Genomic DNA, 13,262 nt, shown 5'->3' on the forward strand with positions numbered 1-13,262 from the left:
TATGAGTTGCATTTATTGGTTTTCTGAATATAACTTGTGACAACAGAACGCTCACTCATCCATGAGGTGTTTGGTGGTTGAACTGGATTTATGATTCTGATCCAAAGAGTTTTAAGACGTGACTCCTTTTCAGACCAGTTCTTCTTGACTTAAGTTTCACCCATAAACAACTGGTTTTACAACAAAACTGATGTAACTCATCCTAGACTGAACGGCTACATTAATTGGAATATTAATTTGTTTAATTAATTGATTAATTATTATTAATTGGAATAGTGTGATAATTTTCAGAGGGTTTACAGTGGTGCTTTAAGTCTTATTCAGAAACGTTTCTGACTGAAATCACCCTGTGTTAACCACAGAGCTTCAGTAAATAACACAGAAACATTTAGTTTATTCCTGTCCACGTATTTCTGAGGCAGATGTGTTCCAGCTGAGCACCTCCTCAGCTTCACATCGTTTCACATATATGTTAAGTAGAAGCTGGGATTAATCCTGTGTGCGTTTCTGTGAACATTTAAGTAATGAAAATGAGGAAGTTCTCTTTATTTAATCAAATAATCTTTGTAATGGATTTACAACGTGTCCAGGGTGTCCCCTGCCCCTCAGTGACACTGCATATGGGCACCAGAAACCCAAGGAAGAGGTGGGTAAAGATGATGGATATAATGTTTGTACTGTGATCATTCTGCTAATTACTTTAATCTGCATCATTTAAACACACAACAAAATAAATAATATCAAGTGTGATTGCCTGTTTAGGTAAGGACTTCCTGCAGTTTAAATAAATTGGTGTCTTTGACTGAAGTTTTACCTCAGCCTGACTCTTTTCTGCTGCATCTTCCTCTCCTGGTGAGTCGCTGTCTTCATCCTCCTCATCCTCCTCAAACACCGGCATCAGTCCTGAGCTCTGCTGCCAGCTTCTTCTGTCCACTCCTGCCTGAAAGAAAAACACAAACAAGAAAACAATTCATGGCTAGATTGGTGGAGTTTGTTAAATGTGATCTCCAGGATTTTTTTTTTTTCTCACCCTTACAAACAAAGCTGGGGGAGTCCAGTCTTGAGGTGAAGACGCTCCTGTTTGAACTGCAGCTGGTGAGTTTTTATCTTCTCGTTCCTTAAACAGGCTCTTCAGCTGCAGTTAGTGAGAAGTGAGGTTTTGCGTGAACATTTGGCTGACACTCATGGTGTCATGATGATGACATGGTGTCATGATGAATTTTATAATGTCATGATGAATATTATATTGAGTATTAGGTAAATTAATATTATATTGAGTATTAGTTAAATTAATATTATAATGAGTTATATTTTTTTTGTTTGTTGGTTTTGAACCAGTTTGATATGACTGTCGACGAAGGAGAGGGCCGGCACCGGAGGAGGGGCGTGCCAAAGAGACCATCTTAGCACCAACATAACTGGTTTGTTCCACTTTGGAGTAAATTGTTTGGGGAAGAATCAGTTTTGTGTTGTGTATTTTCTTGACTGATGAAGCCTTCTGGATGGAAGGTGAAATGTTTCAGCACAAAAAAAAAGAAACTGTCCAGAGGACCTGACTGAAAATTATTGGCTTATAATGAGTATTTTTAAATGAATATTATAATAAGTAACAGTTAAATTAATATTCTAATAACTAATGAACAGTCTGACCCTAGCGCAAATTAAAAATCTGACCCAGAAAGTGGCTCTTAAAAAACAAAGCCTGGCAGGAAATTTTATGTTAGTAGAGACATTTTAATGAAAACAACCAATTATTTTGTGTCAGCGGGATTCATCTCATGTTCAGCTCAGACATCTGCTTTTTTATCATTCAACCCTTATTTATACAGGTTAGTCTCACTGAGTCACAATGGCTCGTTTTCAAAAGAGACCTGTTTTAAACAGATAACATATAGGGTAAAGACAACAATGTACAACAATAGAAATCAATAAAAAATAAAAGTAGTGTTATAATAATCAAATTAAGGTGCCATATAAAACAAAACAGCAACATGTGTGCTTAGATTTTTCTAATGACTATCAAATGTTTAAAATCTCTTAAAGAAATGAAGGTGGACAACTTCAGTTCCTGTTGCAGGGTGTTCCAGGAAACAGGAGCAGAGTAGGAAAAGGCATTTTTGCCAAGTTCAGTCCACACTGAGGGGACACTGTAGGTAATGATAGCCTGAGAGCTCATAACTGCACTGATGACGTGACATGTGGGAGTAGATGTACGAAGGCAGCAGACCAAGGAGTGGTTTAAATATGAAAATGAACCAGTGTGAGAGTCTACGTGTAGATAATGATGACCAACTGACCAGGGTGTAGTGATGGATACAATAGTTACAACTAGTTATGAATCTTAGTGCATCATGATAGACAGCATCCAACATCTGCAAGCAGCTGGCAGGAGCATTCATGTAAATAATGTCTCCATAATGGCCAGTAGGAAAGTAGCAGTTACAAAGTGTTTTCTGGCAGAAACCCGGTTTTAATTTCAGTTTCTTTATCAAGTTTTCAACATGTGGTTTAAAAGAGAGACGTGCATCAACCAAAATTCCCAAGTATTTGTAAGAATCTACAAACTCAATAGGAACATGATGCATGGATGAGATAGGAGGAAGAACTGTGACACCAACTTTCTGTTTGAAAACAGCAACCCCTTTGGTTTTATCAGCATTTAGTACCAGTTTGAGATGAAACAAATGAGACTGAATGACGTCAAACACAGACTAGACGCTAGAAAACCTTGGCAACTGTGATAGCTCAACAATAAACAAGTGTATGGTCAGAGATGCAAGGAGTCATCAGGAATGTTTTGACTTACATTATTTATATAAATTGTAAAAAGAGTGGGTCCTAAAACTGAGCCTTGTGGCACACCATTAGTGACTGTTAAATAGCTAGACAAAAGATTCAAGGATTTTTTTATTGTCATACCAGCTCACATTTGCATGTTTGTGGTACAAAATTTTGACTCAGATCCCAGCACCGGCAACCCCCGTGACCCAAAATGGAAGAAGTGGGTATATATATATATAATACAGCTCAAAGTAACATTGTGTTGAACACATTGCCTCCAACCTGAGAGATAGTTAGAAAACCAACCAACCATGTGATCTGAACCTTAGCTTTAATCTAGCAAATGTTTCCCCAACAAGTAAAGTGAAATACCTGCTCTGTGACCATTCTCCTCTGCTGCTCCACCTCTGGATTAGCTGGGTAGAAAAATGTATCCTTCTTGCCTTCATCTGATACTTTCTTATCTTCATCCTGTGAACAAAATGAGCATATTTCTCTATATCAACTTGTAGGAAGCTTCATATGTGTTAATGTTTTAAACTTTACTTGGTTAAAATGTAGTTTTAGAGTTCAGTAGAGAATAATTGTTACCTGAAGCTCTTTAGAGGAGCCTTTATCATCTGGTTGCATGGTGAGTGAGGCTGAGACATCTGCCAGCAGGTCTCCCTCATCTCCATGAACTTCAGGCACTTTGTTCATGAGCTTTCACACAAAAATCACGAGACAGCAAAGTGAGATGAAATGATGGAACCATCAAGTTGAGTTTTATGAAAGAGTCGTCGAGAGATCAGTTCTTGTACCTGGAGCTCCAGAGCAGAAATCTTACTTTGAGCTTCTGTTTTTTCCATCTTTCTCAGGGTTTCTAATCTCCTCAAAGCAAGTTCTCTGTCACAAATAAGTAAAAAAGTAAAAAAAATAAAATAAAACAACTTAGTTTCTTATTTGTACATTGCCACACCTTTCATCATCTTCTTTTGCTTTTGCTGCAAGTTTTTGTCTCAGGCTTTGAAGTTCGCTGCTTTCCAGCTGAAATAATAAAAATATATCTAATTAAAAATCTGCATAGTTTGAACGTTTAATTTTATGAGACTGATTTGAGAGTGGGCGAAACTCCTTGTTCACCTGAGGGGACTTGTTTTGGTGACACTCTGAGTCTGACAGGTGCTCGTGTATTGAGGATGATTCTACAAAGCTGACAAAAAAATTAAATAAATAAAAACATCAGATCATAATTTAATTTTGAGAATTTGCCTGCATTATTAAAATCTCATCATCATCCGCTCACTCAGTCAGTGTCTCTTGGTCCACAGTCTGCACTGAGTCTGCAAATACAAGCGCTGCACTTTAATGCCCTCTGGTGTTTATAAAATAAAACAGAAGTGGCTTCAAATCCAAACTTGAGATTGATTACAGAAAATCAAGAAGCATGTTCTTCTCTACCTTGGTCCTTCAGTGTGTGACGCAGAGTCCGGGTCGTCCTCTGCTCAGGCTCCGGCTCCTCTTTGTGTTTTGGAAGCTCTGAACCAGACTCCCTCTGAACAAATCAGAAGACCGTCTCCAAACATTAAAACATCTTCAGCTCATTCGTTTCATTGTCCTCAGACAATATAGAATCAAACGTATAGATCTATGTGAATATCTTTATTTTAAGTATAAACCAGGTTCTCTAACTCTTTGGGTCTGGGGACCCCTTACAGAGGACTCCCTCAAAAACGTCAAACCTCAAAATAATTTGCTGCCTTTTTAACCCCTAAATGCCACAGGAATATATTTTTGGTGTTTGGTTAAATATGTTTATTTTTCCTGGTGCCTTGGTCCCCGTGGATTTATGTATGTTTTAAATGATACGACACAACTAGTAATTTACTGTACTGTGTTTTGCAGACCCCCAAGCTACAACTCACAGACCCCTGGGGGTCCTGGGACCCTAGTTTGAGAACCTCTGGATGAACAACGCAGACAATGTTTGTGGTCTGACCCCCCCCCCCCACACACACACACACACACACACACACACACACACACACATACAGTCAGATGCTACAACAACGTATTGATATTGAATATGAATCAAAACCCACAATCTATTAAAAGAATTACAACAAAAACAACTAGAATGTGTTTTTCCACTGTTTTTTGTTTACTTTTTAGTTTGAAATGTGTTATTTTATGTTTGTTAATTATTTCTCTGCTTTGGGGGAGTGGTGGTGCAGAGGTTAAATAAGACAGGCCTGTGACCAGAAGGTTGTCGGTTCGATCCCCGGACCGACAACATTAAAGGAAAATGTTAGTGGGAAAGGTGAAGCACTCATTTGCCCCACCCTGGGCCCATGAGCAAGGCCCTCAACCCCCACCATCTGTTCCCCCGGGCACCCGGATGGCAGCCCCCCGCCCCACACAGAGGGCTGTGGCAGCTCGCTGGCCTGTGGTTGTGTCAGGACTGTGTGAGATAGTTCTCTGTGGCGACTTCTGAAGAAGAGAGCAGCCAAAAGAAAAATAACTTTTTCTCTTGTGACTCATGGAAGGCTGTTTTTTATTTTTATTTTTTTTTATTTTATTGTTGAATTTTGCAGCGGAGAACGTCATCTTTACCTCTTCTTTTGTAATTTAATATTTGCCATTGACTGTAAATATCAATTGCTTAGCTCCTTTGAAAACAAACCATTTTGTTTTCATTTTCACTTGTTAATTTTGGACTTAAGTTTGATTTGAAGTTGAATAAAATGTTATGACGCCCACTTTAACACCAAGCTTTTGTGTTTCCAGTTTCTTTGCTCTGCTGTTCCACTGTACAGAATGTAACATGTGCAGAGTTCAACAAGAAATAAAGCGTGGTGATTTTTACAAACCTGGTCTTTAAACATGAGTTTTGTCATGTTTTCCTCCGGTCTGCATTGTGTCTGCACATGTTTGGTTTGGGGCGCGTGTTTTTTGGGCAGAACTTTGCTGCTTTCTGAATGAACATTTCATTAGATGTCGATGGTGATTCTCAAAGAGCAACATTTGTGTTTAAAAATGATTTCCGGTTTTTCAAAGTGAGAAAAGAAGCGGAGAAATTCTCACTCCCCCAACGCATCAGGTAAAACTGTGTGTTGAAACCACACTGGACAGGTTTGTTTTTAAATAGATAGTTTTCTTACAGTATTAAAGGAGTTCTTCTTGAGTTCTTCTAACTGGTTTTGTGTGGCCTGAAGGCTCAAAGACACATTTTGCCACTTCCCAGTCCAGTGTGAGGCCACAGCCTTCAGCTCTTCGATGCACCGGCCTCTTATTTCATCCTGTCTGTGATGCTCTTCGTCCTGCAGGTGCAACATCTCCTCCTTCTGTTGGACCTGGGCCTCCAGCAGCAAACACCGCTCTTGTAGTTTCCGAGTTTCTAATTCCAAAACGTCCACAGAAGTCCTGTGAAAATGGATCTGAGTGAAGCGTTTGTTCTGAGATGTGCAGCTGAGCTTGAAGAACCAGGCTGATCGCCGTCTCACCTGTGCTGGCAGCACTTCTTTGGTTCTGTCAGAACCTCGTGTTGGTTTCTCTGACTCAGCAGCTCCTCTTTTTCTCTGATCAGCCGAGAGCGCTCGGCCTGCAGATCTAAAAGATGTTTGGAGCTTGTGATTTTCTCCTCTTTCAGCTCCTGCAGCTGACGTTGTGACGTGTCAAGACTCTTCTTGATCACTTCAGCTTCTTCTCTCAGCTTTTCATTCATCTGGTCAAAAAACATTGAACACGTTTTAGTGAACAACTCCATTAAAAAAACAAAACTTTAATCTTCCAAGCTCTCTGAGAGTCTTCACGTCCACCTTCATCAGCTCAGCTTGGTTGTTCAGAGACCCTGTATGAGCAGAGGGATCATGTAGCTGCACCTCCAGGTTCTGGACTCTGAGGAGAAGGTTGTCTTTCTCCTGTACAAGAACACATGAAGCTGAACCGTACCATTATAAAACAAAATGTAAGCTTTGTTAGGGCTTATTTACAACATTATGACAAATACCTGGATCAGGTGCTGGTTTGCAGACAGAGCTCCTGTCAGTTTGTTTTTTAAATCTTCAACATCGTCCTCCAACTTCAGTACTTGTGTTGATAAGACGGCTTTGTCCTGACAGAATTGGACAGTTGTATTTTATTCTTATTTTATCCAACGTTTTAAAATAAAATGTTTGTAAATCAATTTGATATGGGTTTTGAAGTAGACTGGATTCATCGTTCATTATGTTGTATTAAAAAAAGGTTGTGAGCAAAAAAACTTACAAAACTTTTACGAAACATTACATTTATTTTAACTTGTTCTTTAATTTCTGGTAGAAAAACAACAAACACATACAAAGATAGAGTCGATGGACGCAATAATATGATGCGGGGAAGTCGTCTCCCTCCAAGACGACGTGGTCACAAATATCAAATGTGAAGTGTCGAGTGGCACAAGGTCCAAATGAAATGATTCACAAATGTAAACTGGCGGCAGGACTGACGTAAATATAGAATTTTTAATCATTTTGTGGTCAGCTGAAAGGGCTGTAGCTCTAGACTGAACAAATAAAAAAAACATGCAGCTGAATGGACTTAAGTTTGACTTTTTCCTTTTCTTAGGATGATATGAATCCCAATCTGAAAATGATGAAAATGATATGAACAATAAAGAGATGAAGGTTTTTTCTTCACTCACTGAATTTATTTTAAAAGCCAAAATTATCCTCTTAATGTTTAAAGTTTTGCATAAACAAGTTGCTTCTTATATCTCAGATTTGGTTCTGATCCACACACCATCGAACAGGTTAAGGTCAAAGGTCACAAGCTTCTGGTGGTACCTGCACCCAGTTTGAATCTCCTGGGGATGGATCAGTCCGGCGCCTAACTTTACACAACCTAGATTAAATTTATGCGTTAAAACAATACCTAAATATTTTATTTTATTATGAGTCTATATATATTTTTATATGTATTTTTACTCTTACCATATTTCTTTATTTTATGCTCTTTGTGATATAACTATGAAGGGTGCTATATAAATAAACTTTATTAACTTATTTACTTAAAGACTGAAAAATTACCAAATGAATTAAAAAATATATACGTGAAGCAGTAATCTGTGATAATTTATTTATTTTAAACTAAGCAGGTATTTGTTGTTTTATTCATCTGTGGCTGAGTGGTTGGAGCTGTCGTCCTCCAATGGGAGAGTTGGGGGTTCGATTCCACCAGCAGTCACATGTTGAAGTGTCCCTGGGCAAGACACTGAAGCTCTCATTGTCTCTGATGTGTGTCTCATCGGTGTATGAATGTGATAAAGCTCTGATTAATCGCTTCAGATTATCTTTGTAGAGATGTAGTAGAGTGCTGTGTGAATGTGTGTGGAGGTAAACGAGAACACAGATTGTAAAGAGCTTTGAGTATCATGATTAGATAGAAAGGCGTTTTCCATTTTTACCATTTTTATAAAAATGTGTGTGAACACTGGCATGCAGTGCATGAAATGTTCTGTGAAAATGATGTTTGATTTCAAGTTCTTAACATGTTACAGGACTTGTATCACATATAGCTCTATAACACGCTATGCTAATATTTTCAGATTACAATTTATTTATTATACCTAATGCATCTCTTTTTCAGTTTGTGGTGGCTATAATGCACCTTTTGGTCCAGATGTTAGTTTGACCTCGGTGCTGTCTGTGGTCTGTGTTATGAGAGAGGAGCTGTGTGCGTTTGTCCTGTTGTGTGTCCTGCTGCCGCACAGGAAGGGTTGTGTAATGAAATGAATCATATATTGACCACATAAGCTTGGCTGAGCTTGATGTTGGCTTCTCTCAGCTCTTCCTGCACTTCAGAGAGTTTCTTAAACTTCTTGTTCGTCTCCTCAATTTGATCACAATTTTTCTCACTCTGCAAACACAAAAGCATCATACACACAAATATTACTGACGTTTTTTTCATTTCATTTATTTATTCATTTAAAATAAACTAATGAAACAAAGCAAATGCATTAAAAAGAAAAAAAAACATTGAATGAAAAGGGTGCAGAACGAAGAAGAAAATTCTTATATCAGCCCCTTATTTAAATAAAATAACTACAAATGAACAACAACCTACACGTGCACAATCTCCAGCTTGAAAACAAAAAACATTAGGCATCCTTCACCTGGCACCATACCTTCTCAACAACTTTACCTTCATTTTTTTTAAACATATAAATTGTTTTAGAAATTTTTATGACAATATCAAGGCAAATGCACAATCATTCCCTGAATTACAACACAGCTCCTTCACACTAAGTTCAAAATGGAGGTTTTACAAACATTTCCATTCCCTTAAGGTTATAATGACTGTCGTTTTTAGTAAATTTTAATTGAATATTTGGGGTAATATTTTTTATTAGCTTTATACATGACTTGTAAAATACTATATTCAACCAAATCTTTTTTTTTTTTTATAATTTCAACTGATGAAATAATATATTTGTTGGGTAACCATAGCACTTCATACTAATAATTCTTCTACTGCAGCTCTTTTTTGTAAAATAAAAATAGGGTTTGTAATAGTTTTGCGTGCTTTTCCCCAAACTTCAGTACAATAGATTAAATATGGAACAATCATTACATTATACAATATATACAAAGCTTTGTCATTCAAAAACTATTTTACTTTATACAGTAATGAAAATGATTTTGCTATTTTTATTCTTAAGTAATTTACATGTGATTTCCATGTCAGCTTCTCATCAATAACAACACCCCAAAATTTTATTTCATTAACTCTATGAATTTCAATACTGTCCATTTTAAATGGGACTTCTGTAATTTTTTTCTATTACTAAATATCATATAGTTGTTTTTTCCAAATTTAACGATAACTTATAAAGTTGGAACCAAGTTTGTATTTTTATGAATTCTGCCTGTATCATCTCTAACATCTGTTCAATATACCAAACAAAAAAATGTGGTATCATCAGCAAATAAAGCACTTCAAAAGCCCTGACACATCAACCAGATCATTCACATACAAAATAAACAACTTTTGTCCCAACACAGAGCCCTGAGGAACTCCACGTCCATCCATTATCTTTTACCCGCTTCTTCCATTTTGGGTCACGGGGGTCGCCGGTGCCCATGTCCAGCAATCACAGTGCGAGGGGCGGGGGACACCCTGGACAGGTCTCCAGTCCATCACAGGGACACATAGAGACAAACGAGACAAACAACCATTCACTCTCTCACTCACATCTAGGGACAATTTAGAGTTACTCCACGTCCATTAACACAAAATTCAGATCTTACATGGTTTACCTGTACAAACTGTCTCATATTGTTCAAACAACTACCACTGTAGCGCTTATCCTCTAATGCCATATTTATTCAGTTTGTCAAGGAGAATGGTGCGGTCAATAGTGTCGAAGGTCTTTTTTAAATCAACATAAACGCTAACACAATACTGTTTTTGATCAACAGCAGTTGCTATCTCTTCTATTAGTTCCATGAGAGCCATTGATGTTGAGTTATTTGCTCTAAACCCATACTGACTATTACTTAAAATATTCTGTTTGTCTATGAATCGATCTAATCTGGTTACATGTTGTCCCAAGGTGCTGCGCACCCAAAGGGTTTTACCCTGCAGGGTTTTACCCTGCAGGGTTTTACCCTGCAGGGTTTGAGTTCATCTCTTCATTGCTCTCTTCTTCACGGGTTGTGGCCCTCTCCTCGACTTCTCTCAGAGCCTTTCTCAGCTCTGCGTTAACCTTCTGCTTCTCATCAAATCCAAACAAATATTGATGTGCAGATACACAAACCATGTATTTGATATATAATATAAAGATTTACTAACCTTTTTTGTAAAGTCTTCCTGAGCATTTGAAAATGTTCTGCTGAGAGAATTAGGAGCTGAGAGGTCCGCCGGCTGATCGTTGCTTCCTGTGTTCAAAGCAGATCTCATCTGCAGCAGGTCACTCTCCAGCTTCAGGACTCTTAAAAGTGAATTTTACGTTAGATTATTTTGATTTTTATAAATCTCTTTAAGGTCATCTTGTTTGTATTATGCTGCACTTACTTTTCCTCAAGCTCTTTTTGCTCTCGGCTCCTGTCAAACAGGGATAACTTTGCTGCATCCTGCCCAAGATCACAGTTTTTAATTGCTGTCCTAAACGAGTGCACGTCACGAAAAATACAAAACAACGAAAAATACAAACGCAAAACCACATAAACACATAATTATAATCTCTTACCTTTTGCATCATGTCAAGCATTTGTGCCCTAGATGTGCTGTAGCTCAGCTTCATGTCTCTGGATCTCAGCCGGTCCAACTGCGTGCTCAGTCGCTCATCAGCATCCTGGAGCCATCGCTCTGCTTCTGTTTGATAAAAGCTGCCTCCAGCTCGACCAGTCCTTAATTCAGCCCCTGATAAAGGAGACCATCTTGATGGACTTTCATGAGCCAGATTATACATGGATTGCCACCTCCTCAAACCTGGATCACTCTGCCTGAAGAAAGCCAGAACACACCAATCTTAACAAAAACTGGCCAAAAGTTCAGATTTTGTCATTTGACATCAACTTACCTTGCTCTTATGTTTGATAAGAACCCTGGTCCAGAAGCTGCTGAACCACACCATGCTGAAGTCTTTAAAGAGTCACAGGATTACCGTAGTTAAAATGACAACTTGCAGATTAAGCAGACAGGTAAAACGCATCTCGATCAGATCTTACCTGTGCTGTGAAGTGAGAGCTACAGTCCCACATGTTCATGAGATTTAATTAGAGAACTACTGCATTAAGGGCTTAATGTCCAGAAATGTCTTTCTCAATCCAAGCAGCAGGTTTCCTCTGTGAAGGGGAAGACCTTTCACTGTCTGCTCCGAGTTTGTCTACGTGCAGAGAACAGATTTTCACACAAAGGTGGCAGCAGGAGGTTTGTGGCTATTCTCAGGTCACGTCTGATGTTTTCCACTGTTTGCCTGCTGGGCAGTAGACGGACCACAGGAAAATGAACAGGATTGTGGATCTAAAAATCTGATCTTTTCCGCTTTATTCAAAATTTCCTGTTTACAGAAAAGAGCAATTTTCATGTGAAATTGAGTTGAATCTGAAATGCCCTCTCTTTACTTCAGAAGCCCTCTCTGTCCTGCTTTGCTTGTAAACCTCACAGCTTTCATTGCAAGCTTTCAGTAGCGCCCTGAGGTGCGTCTCCATGGAGACCTCGGTACACAAACTGCAGCTGGATGAGTGTGTCATGATCATCACTTCCTGGATTGTCTCCACATGACGCCACCACCTTACTGTTGTTGTACTTCCAAAACAGTGCTCATAACTCACAAAGATTTCCTCTGGTCAAATTCTTTTCACAGCAAACTGCTGTAGGCAAAAGAAGTAAAACCAAACATTCATTAATTTTCTTAAAGGGATTGTTTAAGCTTGTAGAATTAGCATTCTTCTGAATTGTCTGAAATGATGCTAACATTCTTCAAGTAAGTGTGAAATGTTGCACATCGCTGCCTAAATCTAATGCTGTTTCTTTGCATGAGCAAGTCAAAACACGCTGAAGCCCAGCTTCCTTTAAAACTTTGTGCATTGATCGGATGAGTAATTTAATAAGACTGATGGAATAGTTGTGGTGCACTGGTGTTCAGAAGATTAAAAGTGAAAATAAAAAAATAAGAAGAAATACAAGCTGACCATCTTCTTGATCAAGAGCAACCCTCTAAAAACCTCAGTCTGTGAAACAGTCTAGTTTCACATACTGAGGTTTTTAGAGCAAGTTGAAAAGCACACGCAGAATCAAAAACTGATTTATACAACGGTGTTGGCAATGTCTGGATGAGAACAGGTTTACTGCAGGAAATAGATGATGCAAATAGGTATATTATTCTTAAATAGAGTCAGCAGATGAATGCCAGTTATCCATCCATCTACTATCTTTACCTGCTTTACAGGTCTCTCTTGTAAATGAGTCCTCGAGGCTCAATGGGATTTACCTGTATAAATAAAGGTTGATTGATTGCTTCTTCCTCTTTGGGTCACGGAGGTCACTGGTGTCCATATCCAGCAGTCACTGTGCGAGAGGCGGGGGACACACTGGACAGGTGTCCAGTCCAGGAAGAGGGCCACCTGCATCATGAAGGACCCCACTCACCCGGCACACACACTTTTTGCCCCACTCCCCTCAGGAAGGAGGTTGAGGAGCATTAAGTGTAGAACCACTAGACTGAGAAACAGCTTCTACCCTGAGGCTGTTAGACTCATGAATCTCTAACTAGAATAATCACTGTGAAAAAATCACACCATGTTGCTGCTGATCTGTTTCATGTTGCTGCTGATCTGTTTCAATGTTGATGTGTTCATGCGTGCACATCTGCTCACAGACTCATGTTCATGTTTGTGCTGATGTTCAATGTTTTTATGTTATGAGTGCTTAGTGTATATTTAGTTGATGTTTTTCTTAGTTCATATCTTAGATGTTATTACTGTTTTTCTTATACATTTTATTGTTGGATGTAACTGGGA

The 13,262-nt window shown here is 38.6% G+C and overlaps 1 protein-coding gene across 1 annotated transcript in view; it reads right to left on the reverse strand.

Moving 5' to 3' along the window:
• LOC119416376 (tetraspanin-18) overlaps positions 1-13,262 on the reverse strand; it is a 285,233-nt gene that overhangs the window by 44,703 nt on the left and 227,268 nt on the right. The window lies entirely within an intron of this gene.

The sequence above is a fragment of the Nematolebias whitei genome, chromosome 10, assembly GCF_014905685.2.
Source record: "Nematolebias whitei isolate Nwh7 chromosome 10, NemWhi1, whole genome shotgun sequence".
NCBI classification, from domain to species: domain Eukaryota; kingdom Metazoa; phylum Chordata; class Actinopteri; order Cyprinodontiformes; family Rivulidae; genus Nematolebias; species Nematolebias whitei.